A 15982-nucleotide genomic window follows, 5' to 3' on the forward strand; every position below is an offset into this window, starting at 1 on the left:
TCGAAAGCGTACTAATTAAATTTATTACAGCAACCAACGCTCACCTTCAGCCCAAGCTTCTTGAATACAACCGGATATAACCACATGCACGAATGCCTTCGGTCTTAGCCCGATAGAACGACTTGCACAAATGCCTTCGGGTATTAGCCCGGATTTAACAACTTGCACGAATGCCTTCGGGTCTTAGCCCGGATGTGGTCACTAGCACAATGGCCTTCGGGTCTTAACCCGGATATAATTACTAGCATAAATGTCTTCGGGACTTAGCCCGGATATCATTCAATTGCTCATGCACACACATACATCAATAATCATTACACATCCATGTTTCATTTTCGTTACTAAGGCTCAAACACAAACATATCACTTGCATAATCGCCTTCGGGACTTAGCCCGGGTATCATTCAAATACTCATACACACATAAATCAATAATCATTACACATCCCTATTTCATTTCACATAATTCGAGTAGGGTCATTTCTTGAGGACTTACCTCGGATGTTGTCGAACGGCTTCGACGGCTAATCGATCACTTTTTCCTTCCCCTTATCCAATTGTGGCCCTCTAAGCTCTTGAGCTAATTCAAACAAATTCAATTCATTAAAGTCTCGCCATAGCCTTGGCGAATACACATATCATTGACTCAACATCACATAACTAAGCACTTTAGTCAATTTTCTTTAATTACGCACACATTCGGCCTTAGCTCACAACAAGGTAGCCGATTACCTAAGTCAAGAATAGGCATCATTAAGCTTGCCTCTAACCGAATGCATGCACAATAATTCCCCTCGTGTGGCTGATTATACTTAGTCATACTTGCACAAAATCAACAATAAATTGCAAGATTTTCACATCATATGTGTACTAGGCCGATTGTACATGCAAATTTCACAACATTCTTCAACGAATTTCTTCTTTAAACAACATATTTATCACTTTCTTCATAATCAAAATATCATGTGCAATCATATATACACATATAGGTGCAAGGTCAATTTCAAGGTGTCCATAGCCATCCAAAACACAAATTTTAACTAACATGCAAGAAGCATGAACCATGCTCATGAATGCATCATGGCGAATACATCACAATCATGCCCCTTTCAACTTCAATCATGGTTAAACAAAAAGAAAACTCAATGTCTTACTCAAGATGGCTACAAAGAAATTTCAAGAGTAGACAATCCATCATTGCATGCATCATTAGCAAGCTTCACATTTAGCATGCAATGGCTTTAACACAATAACAACTTTGGCCAAATACCATTCCCATGGCATAACAAGGATTTGAACCATGGCTAACATGAACATCAAGTTAGCAACTAAAACATGCATGAAACTCATAACACAACCTCATACATACCTTACTCTTGATGCAAGTTTATCCAAATTTCCTTCTAGATCTCTTCTAAACAAAGAAAACGAAGCAAAAATCTCTTCTTCCTCTTAGTATTTTCGGCCAAAAAGGAGAGAACAAGGATGAACAAAATTTTTTTTGTTTTCTTTCTTAGTTGCACGGCAATGGGGGGGCATCCATGCTCATCTTTTTTTTTTTTATTCATTTCTTTAATGCTAATTCTTATTTTATTTCTTCATACATAACTCACTAACCAAACATGTTGGAAACATGTTTCCCTTGCCCATCAACACCTACCTTGGCCGGCCACTATGCTTCTTTTGGGGAAATTTGACATGCAAATCCCATATTTTTGCATGCATGATCAACTAGTCATCCCACATCTTCCCATCATACTTTCAAAGTTTACTACTAGGCCCTTTCTAGTGAAATTCACATTTATAACACTAAATCAAATCATCAAAAATGTCACACACAATTTAACACATATCGTAGGCATCAAAATAAATTTTAAATTATTTTTATGCCTCGGTTTTGTGGTCCCGAAACCACATTCCGACTAGGGTCAATTTTGGGCTATCACATTAGGAACACTCGATTTTTATTATTACAATTTAATTGCTTATTTTCTTTCCTAATTTTTCGTTTATTCGCTTCTGGCAGGTTTTTATAGTGTATGACTAGAAGAAACCCATCGGGACCATTAATTTTTGATAGTGAGATCGATCGCACAACTCGCAGAAATATGAAGAGAAATAAGGCAAAGCCTAAGATACACAGGGGAAGAGCAAAAGGAGGACATTCACACCATAAACGAGGAGATGGCTGAAAATCAGGAAAATCCGCTACCTCCTGCAATTGTTGTTGATCCAATAAATCAGAATCCTATGCCACGCACTATGTATGATTATGCTAAACCTAATTTAACAAGAACTAAGTCAAGTATAGTTAGACCTGCTATTGCTGCAAATAATTTTGAACTAAAACCTAACACAATTCAAATGATACAACAGTTTGTTCAGTTTGATGGTTTGCAAGATGAGGATCCAAACAATCACTTGGCGAATTTTCTGGAGTTTTACAACACTTTTAAAATCAATGGCATCTCTGATGATGCCATTCGCCTTTGGTTGTTTCCCTTTTCATTGAGGAACAAAGCTAAACAGTGGTTAAACTCGTTTCCACGAGGGTCGATCACTACTTGGGAAGAAATGACCGAAAAGTTTTTACTTAAATATTTTCCGCTAGCTAAAATGGCTAAGATGAGGAATGACATCTCTTCTTTTGTGCAGATGCATCTAGAAACACTCTACGATGCATGGGAGAGATACAAGGATCTTTCGAGAAGGTACCCTCACCATGGGTTACCACTTTGGCTACAGGTTCAGACATTTCACAACACTGTGAACCCCTCAACGAGGCAACTTATCGACGCAGCCGCGGGTGGAACTTTGAATAACAAAACACCTGAAGCGGCTTACGAATTTATTCTGAATAACTATCAATGGCAAGTTATGAGGACAAAGTCGACGAAAGCAGTCGGTGTTTTCAACCTCGATGCGGTTACTATGCTATCTAACCAGGTAGAACTCTTAAATAAAAAGATTGACGGTTTGTGTGGTTCTACTCAGGCACATCCAGTGATAAGGTGCGATTCGAATAGAGGAGGAGCATACACAGAATATCAACCCTTCAACCCTAGCATCGAGGAGGAACAAGTCCAAATATGGGTAACAATAACTCTAGAACTCAAAATAACCCGTATAGTAACACATATAATGCAAGTTGGAGGAACCATCCCAACTTCTCATAGGGTGGTCAAGGGAATCAAAGGCCACAACATCCTCCGGGTTTTCAACAACCACCTTACCATCAGGAAATGAAGCTGAACCTTGAGGAGATGCTAGAAAAGTTTATCTCGGTGTCTGAAACTCACTTTCAGAATACTGAAATAGCACTTAAGAATCAACAAGCATCAATCCAAGGGCTCGAAACTCTTGTCAAATTGATTTCTGAACGACCACAAGGTAGCCTGCCAAGTAACACTAAATCTAACCCAAGGGAATAGCTCAATGCAATTACAGTTCAAGATGAGGAAGGGTTAGTCGAACTTGAACTAGAACTGAGGCAAGGAATTATGGCACGTAAAAGCAAAGGTGAGGTAGACCACATTGAACAAATAACGGTAAGTAAAAAGTACAATCCTTGTATGCCATACCCCAATACGACAAGGAAAGATCGTACAGACAAACAATTCGGTAAATTCCTTAAATTATTAAAAAAATTACATATTAACTTACCATTTATTGAAGCTCTTTCGCAGATGCCAAATGCAATCAAATTCTTAAAAGAGCTTTTAACAAATAAGCGAAAGTTGGATGAGGTGTCGCATGTGGAGTTAAATACAGTTTGCTCAGCCATACTACAGAATAAGCTGGCCAACAAATTAAAAGATCTAGGGAGTTTTACGATTCCTTGTTTAATTGGTAGCTTAGATGTTAATAATGCTTTGGCTGATTTAGGGGTTAGTATCAATGTCCTGCCATATAAAATGTTTAAACAACTAGGTCTTGGGAAACCCAAACAAACTAGGATGAGCATTCAGTTAGCAGACAAAACAATCAGATTTCCTAGGGGTATTATTGAAGATGTACTCGTCAAAACTGACAAATTCATATTCCTAATTGATTTTGTTGTTCTAGACATAGAAAAGGATAGTGACATGCCTTTAATTTTAGGAAGGCCCTTTTTAGCAACTGCTAGAACTATAATTGATGTTCGTAGAGGTGAACTCACACTTTGTGTGGGAGAGGAAACAATCACTCTTCAAGCTTGTAATTCAAGTAACACATCAAATATCGAGGTTAATTGTATAAATTTTACTACTAATATTGATCATGTATTGAAACCTTCTTTGCAGGAAACACGTTCAAAGAACACACCTAAGCCATGTTCGAGTAACGACAAAGGACCCATCTATAAAGAACGAAGGCTACAGGTCGAGGAACTAGATGAATGGCGGACACAGAAACTGAGATCACATGATAAACCAAAACCTCACCATGACGAGCTCAATATTTCACCAAATCAACTTAAGGTTGGAGAGAAAATACTATTAGATGCAGTAGCCCTCGGCTTGCCACCTCTGAACCTAATGGAGAAATCCCTCTTACGGTACTTAGCATTTTCCCATTCGGTACAGTTGAGGTAATTCATCCCAAATTCGGTACGTTCAAGGTAAATAATACTCATCTAAAACCTTATTTTGATAAAATTGATAGCAGGGATGAGGAGTGTAAACTCCTCTCACCACCATGACCATGCAACAGAGAGGTAAGTCAAGCTTAGACTATAAATAAGCGCTTCTCGGGAGGCAACCTGAGCACTAACGGTGTTAACCTCTTTAAATTTTAGTTTTTAACATTTAATTCACTAACTGAGTCACTGAACACAGGTTTTCCAGAACCACACGGCTAGGCACACGGGCATGCCTTACGTCATGCCCATATGACAGAAGGCAACACGACCGTACGATACGGTCCTGTGAAAACAAGGCAAAATTTTTCCCCAACACGGGAGTCGATATGTGACAGCCCAAAATTGACCCTAGTCGGGATGTGGTTTCGGGACCACAAAATCGAGGCATAAAAATAATTTAAAATTTATTTTGATGCCTATGATATGTGTTAAATTGTGTGTGACATTTTTGATGATTTGATTTAGTGTTATAAATGTGAATTTCACTAGAAAGGGCCTAGTAGTAAACTTTGAAAGTATGATAGGGAAATGTGTGATGACTAATTAAAGCATGCATGCAAAACAATGGACTTGCATGTCAAATACCCCCTTTTTATAGGTGGTGGCCGGCCATGGCAAGAGAGGATGGGCAAAACATGTCATAAACATGTTTTGTTGGTGCATTAGGGAGAAATAATAAACAAAGGAGTATGGGTAAGAAAAGAATGAAAAAAAAATGTGTGTGAGTGTGGTATTCCCCCCCATTGCCGTGAGTTGTAGAGAAAGAAAGAAAAAAAATTTGTTCATCCTTTCTTTGAGCCAAAACTAAGGAAGAAGGAGGATTTTGCTCCATTTTGGTTTAGAAGAGATCTAGAAGGAGATTTGGCTATACTTGCATCAAGATTAAGGTATGTTTGAGGTTGTGTCATGAGATTCATGCATGTTTTAGTTGCTAACTTGATGTTCATGTTAGCCCATGGTCCAAATCCTTGTTGTGCCATGGAAATGGTATTTGGCCAAGGTTGATATTGTGTTAAAGCCATTGCATGCTAAATGTGAAGCTTGTTGATGATGCATGCAATGATGGATTGACTACTCTTGAAATTTCTTTTAGCATTCTTGAGTAAGACATTGAATCCTTTGTTTAACCATGACCAAAAAAATTAAAAGGGTATGGTGTGTGATGTATTCGGCCATGGTATGCTCATGAGCATGGTTTATGCTTCTTGCATGTTAGTTAAAATTTGTGTTTTGGATGGTTATGGACACCTTGAAATTTGCCTTGCACCTATATGTGTATATATGTTTGCACATGATGTTTTGGTTATGAAGTAAGTGATAAATATGTTTGTTTAAAGAAGAAAGTGTTGAAGAATGTTTGTGAAATTGCAAGTACATTCGCCTAGTACACATATGATGTGAAAATCTTGCAATTTATTGTTGATTTTGTGCAAGTATGACTAAGTATAATCGGCCACATGAGGGGAATTATTGTGCATGCATTCGGTTAGAGGCAAGCTTAATGGTGCCTATTCTTGACTTAGGTAATCGGCTACCTTGTTGTGAGCTAAGGTCGAATGTGTGCGTAATTAAAGAAAATTGACTAAAGTGCTTAGTTATGTGATGTTGAGTCAATGATGTGTGTATTCGCCAAGGCTATGGCGAGACTTTAATAAATTGAATTTGTTTGAATTAGCTCAAGAGCTTAGAGGGCCACAATTGGATAAGGGAAGGAAAAAGTGATCGAATAGCCGTTGAAGCCGCTCGACAACATCCGAGGTAAGTCTTCAAGTAATGACCCTACTTGAATTATGTGAAATGAAATTATGGATGTGTAATGATTACTAATATACGTGTGTATGAGTATTTGAATGGTACCGGGCTAAGTCCCAAGGCAATTACGCTAGTGATTATATTTGTGTTTGAGCCTTAGTAACTAAAATGAAACATGAATGTGTAATGATTATGGATGTATGTGCATGAGCAATTGAATGATATCCGGTTAAGACCAAGGCAATTGTGCTAGTGACTTTATCCGGCTAATACCCAAGGCATTCGTGCAAGTTGTTATATCCGAGCTAATACCAAGGCATTTGTGCAAGTCGTTATATCCGCTAAGACCAAGGCATTCGTATGCGTGTGGTTATATCCGGTTGTATTCAAGAAGCTTGGGTTGAAGGTGAGCGTTGGTTGCTGTAATACATTTAATTAGTACGCTCGAAAAGCCCAAAGGATAAGGTATGTTTACATGTGCAATGGAAAAGTCGATACGTTTGAATAATATTCGCCAATCGACTAACGAAATTTCAGCTCTTGAATTGGTTGATATCTTGTGAATGTATATGTTGATGAAGTGTGAAGTAAGTATGATTATGTGAATGTGTATAAATGAAATGATTCATTTGGCTATGTGAATGTAATGCTTTAGTTAAAGCCGATTTCATTGCTTGAGATTTACTAAGCATAAACATGCTTACCCCTGCTGCTTTGGCTCTCTGTTTTATAGATTTTGCTCGCTAGCGATCGGATTCGGGATCATTGAAGTGAAGTCATCCACACTATCAAACCCCTTTGGTACTCTTTTAGTTGAACTTTGGATATGGCATGTATAGGACTACCTCGGTTGTTTTCAAGTGCTTTTGTGATGTATATGTGTACGGCCATGCGAAAATGGTTCGTAAAAGTGAGTACGGAATTAGACCATTTGTGGTTTGTAATTTTATATGGTTTGATGATGTTATTATGGATTGAATGGAGTGTTGGTCACATGATCAGCCATTTGAATGGCTAAACATGATCATAGGTGGACCTATGTATGACTAGACTATAGTTGGTCCATGGAAACTACAAAATAGGTAAGGCCTACCTTAAAAACAGATGCTGCCAGTTGCAGTGACGTGGATGTGAAATATCACCAAAATTTGTAGGAAGGGTATTAAATTGTGAATAAGTTATGCAAACGAACCTTGACGAGTCTATTTTCATATGAAAGTAACGAAACGATCATATGAACAGTATACCGAGAGATATTAAAGTTCTCGTGAGACAGGGCCAGAATGGTTTCTGGGTTCCCTGACGAAACTTTGAAAATTTACTATAAATTATACAGAAATAATTAGAAGTCATGCCTTATATGTGAAGATTCGATTTTGAGTCTAGTTTCATTAGAAACAAACGGCACCAGTATTAAAGCCCTGTACAGAGAGATATTCAAGTTGTAATGCGCGAAGGTCAGTGTAGTCGACCCCTGTAACATGGGTGACTTTAACTAATAAACTGTACCAATCGGCCCAACCAAAAATTCTAGAAATAAATCCATGGATGGATATATGAGTCTAAATTCAGGGAAAATTTACAGAATCAGTTTCTGAGTTTTGAAACTCAAGATATGATTTTTAAGGCGATAGTGATGCAGTTTTCCAGCCTGTCTGGAAATGCCAAATTGGTCGGTACTTTAAGAGGATTTGTCTCGTTAACCCCTCGTGTCCGACACCGGCGATGGTCTCGGGTTCGGGGTGTTACACGATAAGTTGCCATGGTCGTGTGACATGGCCGTGGGTGAATCTATCAAAACAACACAGGCGTGCGACACGCCCGTGTCTAGAGGCCATGGTTGAAACTGAGAAAACAACATGGGCATGCGACATGCCCGTGTCACTACCTATGGTCAAGACTGACAAAACAACACGGGCGTGGACATACATTCACAGGTTTGGGAGAATCGAAAGAAATAGAACACGGCCATGCGACATAGCCGTGTGCAACAACACGCCCAACGAACACGGGCGTGGGCCGAATTTTAGACGCACCCAAATTTCAAAATCACGATACACATGGGCTAAATTTAGGACACACGGGCGTGTCCCACGGTCGTGTGCCCCAAAATCTATATAAACCCCCACTATTCATCATCCCCTTCCCTAAATATTTAACCCTAGCTGTTGGAATCCTTTCACACACCCTCACCCCCACACCCGTGGCTGACCGACAGCACTCCTCGGACGACTAACTCCTCCCTCCACCAAGAACTATTGTGTTTGTCTTTACTTTCCTCCCTATTACCTTCATTTCTTTCACTAATTTTATGTTATTTCTTTATTTATTTGGCTAATTTTTTTATTAATATTCATAGTTCTAACTATAGTCATGCTTATGCTTGTTATTCTTTGCCATTTTAGTCAATGCATTGTGATACATTCATTCTTTCTTGTGTTGCCATAGATTTCATGCCATATTCCATATTCCCATATGCATTCACTAGGTATTTAGTTGACACTATTCTAGTATTCCTAATGATAATAATGGTTTGATATTTCTATTTAGTCAGTAACCTCTATGAAGTATTTCCATTTAGTTATAACGTGCTTGTATACATTTTCCATGTTATTCTTGGGGATTATTTTCATAACTTTGTCTTTTCATTGCAGATACAATGACAAACCCAAAAGGCAAAAAGACTGTCATCCCCTTCTCAAAGAAACGAAAAGGAGCAGCACCCTCCTCAGGTCCCACTGTCGAGATCAGGCACCCATTCCTCCAATTTCCATCGAGAACACAGGAGGAACTTTTCCAAATATTACGGGCCCGACCCCTAGGTGCGGGCCGTTGCATTGATTAGGCCGCTCTGGAGCAGATTCAACTCGCTGACACAGTTCGGCCCTCCTGACTACTGACCTGTGGAGGCTCTTTTTTGAGATCGTCGAGGCCACGTACCTCGAGCTCACACTCGAACTCTCTTCAACCTTCCACCTCCAAGCAGTTATGACAGAGTTCGATGATCCTGAAACGGTCCAGTTTTGTCTCTACAGTTTAGTCCACCAGTTGAGCGTACCTGAGTTCGGTGTTGGTTTGGGTCTCTACGGAGGAGTTCATGGAGGATGATTATTTTGACACCCTTCATCACCACATCCACTTGTCTCTGTCCAACTGTTAAAGGGCCCTTATTCCTGCTTCGGCCACCTCTGACCCTAGTTGCTCCAAGGCATCGGCTCTCGCCCTCTCCTTGCGATACCTACACACCATCCTAGCCCACACCCTGACAAGATGGAGAGAGATTACCGGCATCGTCAACACTAACGACGCCTATTTTTTGTGGAGCATGGCGAATGGGCACGTGTTCGACCTCGCCTATTTCATCGCCCTCGCCATTCGCTATCAGACGGAGCGGCACAGGAGGGGAGTCATTTCCATTGGCCCTTACGTGACTTGCCTGACAAGGTACTTCGGTCTCCTCAACATGGCGGCGCAAGCATCCTCCCTCACTCTCATCGGTCAGATGTCCCCACAGGGCATCTCGACTATGCTCTATATGAGGATGATCGAGCGACGACGTGGATTTGATCCTCCTCAGTACCACCTTGTCCAGTTAGCCGAGCAGGAGGAAACAGAGGACATTATTGATAATGTCCCTCCACAGCACGAGGACCTACCATCTCAGCCACCGCCCATCATCACCCAGTTCATGCGGTGGCTTCATAGTCAGACATTTCTGAGCGCCTTTCTCGATTTGAGCAATAGTGTTATCAGCGCTTTGGTCACATTGATGCTACTCTACATCAGATTTGTCAGCACCTTCACATCTCATCGCCACCACCACCTCACGAACCATCCAGCGATGACAATGTTTAAAGACTTTTTATTTATTATTTTTATTTTCACTTTTATCTTTATTTATCTTCTTAAAGTACTTTTTATTTTATTTTCCTTTAATACTATTTGATTTTTAGGTTTTATAATTTTTATTGGACAATTTATAGTTTCGGCTATTTCATTATGAGTAATTATGCTTCTTTATATTTCCTAAAGAGTTATTGATTTTATCACAGTTATAAAGAGCTCCAAAGCTCATCATCACTTAGGAACTTGAAACTCCATTGGAAAAGGTTCTCCACGACTGCCATGTCCTGCCCGACCACCACGATAACCTATTCGCTGGACACTGTGGTTGTGGAACCCAACCTCTACCACCACCAGAGTATCCTCCTCCAATCTTATCATTGCACTAGCCGATTATTCTCCATACCTCCAATTCAAGGATTCCAATCAATATTTAGGAAGTTTCACTTCTCTCCCTCTCTCTTCTGATATTATCTTTATATCACTATTAAATATCTTTGTACATTGAGGGCAATGTACATTTTAAGTGTGGGGGGTATTTATATGATTATCAGAAAAATCCCTGAATTTTGTCTTGTTCTCATGTGATCTTCTCATATCATTATTGTAACACCCCGAACCCGAGACCATCGCCGGTGTCGGACACGAGGGGTTAGCAAGCCAAGATCACTTGTTTTGCCCATCCATTGGACATTTCCAGTCAGGCTGGAAAAACTGCGTCACTGTCGCCTTAAAAATCATATCTCGAGTTTCAAAACTCGGAAACTGGTTTCGTAAATTTTCCCTGAATTTAGACTCATATATCCATCTATGGATTTATTTCTAGAATTTTGGTCGGGCCAATTGGTACAGTTTATTAGTTAAAGTCACCCATGTTACAGGGATCGACTGCTCTGACCTTCGCGCGGTATAACTTGAATATCTCTGTACAGGGCTTTAATGTTGGTTCCGTTTGTTTCTAATGAAACTAGACTCAAAATGGAATCTGTACATATAAGGTATGTCTCCTAATTATTTTTGGATAATTTATAGTGAATTTTTAAAGTTGCGACAGGGAACCCAGAAACCATTCTGGCCCTGTCTCACAATAGCTTTAATATCTCTTAACCTGTAACTCCTATGACCATTTCGTTTCTTCCATAGGAAAATAGACTCATCAAGGTTCATTTACATAGCTTATTCACTATTTAATTCCATTCCTATGAATTTTGGTGATTTTTCACATTCACGCCACTGCAGCTGGCAGCATCTGTTTTAAGGTAGGGCTTACCTATTTGGTAGTCTCCATGAATCAACTAGTCTTGCCATACATAGGTTCATATATGATCATTTTAACCATACCAATGGCTGATCATATGACCAACATTCCTATTTCCAAGCCATAGCCACATCATGACACCAAATATATATATACAAACCACAATTAGTCTAAGTTCATGCTTCCTTTTCGAGCCATTTTCGCATGGCCGTACATACTTACATTACAACATATTTAACAAACATGAGGTAGTCCTATACATGCCATCTCAAGTTCAACCAAAATTTATACCAAAATGGAGGCTTGATAGTGTGGATGACTTGACTTCAACGATCCCAAATCCGATTGCTTGAGCGAAATCTAAAAAAACCGAGAGCCAAAGCAACGGGTAAGCATTTTTATGCTTAGTAAGTCTCAAGGAATATAATCAACTCTAATTACAGTAATACATTCACATAGCCAAATGCATCATTTCATTTATACACATTCTTACTTCACACTTCATCATTATATAATTTCACAAAGTATCAATCAATTCAATAACTGAAATTCATTAGTCGATTGAGCGAATGTTGCTCAAACATGTCGACTTTCCAATGCACATATAACGTACCTTATCCTTTGGGCTTTTCGAGTGTACTGATTGAATTCATTACAGCAACCAACACTCACCTCCAGCCCAAGATTCTTCAGAATATAACCGGATATAATCACGTGCACAAATGCCTTCGGGTCTTAGCCCGGATAGAATAACTCGCACGAATGCCTTCGGTCTTAGCCCGGATATAGCCACTAGCACAATTGCCTTCGGTCTTAACCGGATATAATTTCCAGCATAATTGTCTTCGGGATTTAGCCCGGATATCATTCAATTTCCCATGAACACATACATCAATTATCATTGGACATACATAATTCATTTTCGTTACTAAGGCTCAAACGCAATTATAGTCACAAGCATATTCGCCTTCGGACTTAGCAGGGTATCATTCAATTTCTCATACACACATAAATCAATAATCATACACATCCATACTTCATCTCACATAATTCAAGTAAGGTCACTTCTTGAGGACTTACCTCGGATGTTGTCAAACGGCTTTTTCGGCTATTCGATCACCTTTTCCTTCCCCTTGTCCAATTGTGGCCCTCTTAGCTCTTGAGCTAATTCAAACAAATTCAATTTATTAAAACCTCATTGTGCTTGCTTATGGCGAATATGACAAGGATTTTAAATGGTCATATGGCCACTCTTTAGCTTGAATACACAATGGTCATGCACATTTTATACTACATCAAGCAATTCAATACAATTTATTTGAGCATCAAGGAAATGCTAAGGCCTTCAATAGGCTACCCAAGGCCGAATATTCATGTACATGTTGAGGTCAATTTTGCACTTAATACCTCACAAAACAGCATGCAATTTACTAATTAATGCTTTGCACATTGTGTATTTAAAACTTATAATATAGCATCAAGCACTTATATGTGTGCTAGGCGAATTGTGCTTGCAATTTCACAAGCATTCTTCCACATTTTCTTCTTTAAACCAATATATTCATCACTTAGTTCATAACCAAACATAATGTGCAATCATATATATGCATATTGAGCATGGCCGAATTTTCAAGGTGTCCATAGCCATCCAAAACACAAATTTTTAACTAACATGCAAAAAGCATGAATCATGCTCAAGAATGCATCATGGCCGAATATGACAATCATGCTCCTTTTCAGCTTCAATCATAATAAAACAAAGAGAAAACTCATAGTCTTACTCAAGAGTATACAATCCATCTTTGCATGCATCATCATCAAGCTTCACACTTAGCATGCAATGGCTTTATCACTATAACAACTTTGGCCAAATACCATTTCCATGGCATACCAAAGATTTGAGCCATGGCTAACATGCACATCAAGTTAGCAACCAAAACATGCATGAAACTCCCAACACAACCTCATACATACCTTAATCTTGATGCAAATTTAGCCAAATCACCTTCTAGATCTCTTCTAAACAAAGGAAATGAAGCAAAAATCCCTTCTTCCTCTTAGTATTTTCGGCCAAAAAGGGAGAGAGCAAGCATGAACAAATTTTTTTTTTTTTTGTTTTCTCTTCTTGGTTGCACGGCAATGGGGTATGCTACTCTCTCACACACATTTTTTTTTCATTCTTTTCTTACCCATGCTTATTTGTTTACTATTTCTCCCTAATGCCCAACAAAACATGTTTCATGACATGTTTAACCCATATCTCTTTGTCATGGCCGGCCATTACTTGTAAAAAGGGGGAATTTGACATGCAAGTCCATTATTTTGCATGCATGCTTTAATTAGTCATCACCCCTTTCCCTATCGTATTTTCAAAGTTCACTACTAAGTCCTTTCTAGTGGAATTCACCTTTATAACACTAAATCAATCATCAAAAATGTCATACATGAATACACACATATTATAGGCATCGAAATAAATTTTAAATTATTGTTATGCCTCGGTTTTGTGGTCCCAAACCACATTCCGGCTAGGGTCTATTTTGGGCTGTCACACTCTCCCCTCTTAAGAAATTTTCGTCCTCGAAAATCTTACCGTAAATAGGTTTGGATATCGCTCTTTCATAGAGTTCTCGGTCTCCCAAGTAGCTTCTTCTATCCCGTGCTTGAGCCATAACACTTTCACTAGCGGAACCCGCTTGTTTCGCAACTCTTTCACTTCTCGTGATAGGATACGAATCGGTTCTTCCTCATAACTCATATTAGCTTGAATTTCAATTTCTGATGGACTAATCACGTGCGATGGATCGGATCTATAGCGTCGAAGCATCGAAACGTGAAAGACATCGTGAACCTTTTGAGTTCGGGGGCAAAATCAGCGATATGCCACTGGACCGACTCGCTCTGATATCTCATATGGCCCAATGAACCTCGGGCTCAACTTGCCCTTACGGCCGAACCTGAGTATCCTTTTCCAAGGCGATACCTTGAGAAACACTTTATCACCCACCTGATACTCGATATCCTTACGCTTTAGATCCGCGTACGACTTCTGACGATCGGAGGCTATCTTCAGACTTTCACGGATTACTTTCACTTTCTGTTCAGCATCCCTAATCAAATCCACCCCGAAAATCTTGCTTTCACCGAGCTCGGTCCAAAACAATGGTGTACGGCATTTACGACCGTACAAGGCCTCGAGGGTGCCATCTTAATACTTGATTGAAAGTTGTTGTTGTAGCGAATTCAATCAATGGCAAATACCGTTCCCATGAACCACTAAACTCGAGGACGCAACATCTTAACATATCCTCAAGTATCTGAATTATCCGCTCGGATTGACCATCGGTTTGGGGGTGAAAGGCGGTGCTGAAATGCAACTTGGTACCCAAAGCTTCTTGCAACTTTTTCCAAAATCGCGAGGTAAATCTCGGATCTCTATCCGACACGATGGAAATAGGCACCCCGTGTAATCTCACAATCTGAGAAACGTACAATTCGGCTAGTTTGTCCATTGAAAAATCTGTACGTACGGGGATAAAGTGGGCCGACTTAGTCAATCGATCTACCACGGCCCAAACCGCATCCTTCTTACTTGTCGACAATGGCGGTCCGGATACAAAGTCCATTGTGACTCGATCCCATTTCCACTCGCATCGTGATTGGTGAAGTAATCTCAAGGCACCGATGTTCCGCTTTCACTTGTTGACATATTAAACATCTCAAACAAAGTCGGAGATGTCTCGCTTCATACCATGCCACCAAAACCGATGTTTCAAATCATTGTACATCTTCAGTACTCCCGGTGGATTGCCATTCGCTACAATGGGCTTCATTCAAAATTATCGAAATGAGTTCAATTCTTTGGGACACACAGACGACTTTTGAACCTCAAACAATCGTCATCGTCGATTTGAAACTCCGAGTCCTTGTTCGAACACACGCAGCCCGCTTTTGCTACCAACTCGTCGTCGACTTTCTCGAGCTTCTCGAATTTGGTGTGTCAATAATGGTTTGGCTTCCAATTCAGCCACTAACACACTTGTCGGATCGGACGGACAAGTGCACATTCATCGTCGTAAAGTGAATAACAATTTACGACTCAAGGCATCCGCAACCACATTCGCCTTTCCGGGTGATAGTCAATGATCACTCATAATCCTTTAACAACTCGAGCCAACGTCTTTGTCGCAGATTTAAGTCTCTTTGGGTCATCAAATATTTGAGACTTTTGTGATCCGAGTATACATGGCACCTTTCACCAAATAAGTAATGTCGCCAAATCTTTAAGGCGAATACGATGGCGGCCAACTCGAGATCATGAGTTGGATAATTTTTCTCATGTGGCTTTAATTGCCTCGACGCATAGGCCACAACTCGACCTTCTTGCATTAATACGCAACCTAACCCAAGTAGAGAGGCGTCGCTATAGATGACAAACTCCTTGCCGGACTCGGGTTGCACTAGAATTGGGGCTTCATTAAAATATGTTTTTAGTTGATCGAAACTTTT

General features: G+C 39.8%; 1 non-coding gene across 1 annotated transcript; it reads right to left on the reverse strand.

Annotated features, from left to right (window-relative positions):
* Window positions 1–2621: 2621 nt before the first annotated feature.
* On the reverse strand, window positions 2622–2728 carry LOC128284677 (small nucleolar RNA R71). Its single transcript, XR_008275099.1, has one exon. It is a non-coding gene; the product is annotated as a small nucleolar RNA R71 (small nucleolar RNA).
* Window positions 2729–15982: the final 13254 nt, after the last annotated feature.

This window comes from Gossypium arboreum, chromosome 11 (genome assembly GCF_025698485.1).
Source record: "Gossypium arboreum isolate Shixiya-1 chromosome 11, ASM2569848v2, whole genome shotgun sequence".
NCBI classification, from domain to species: Eukaryota; Viridiplantae; Streptophyta; class Magnoliopsida; order Malvales; family Malvaceae; genus Gossypium; species Gossypium arboreum.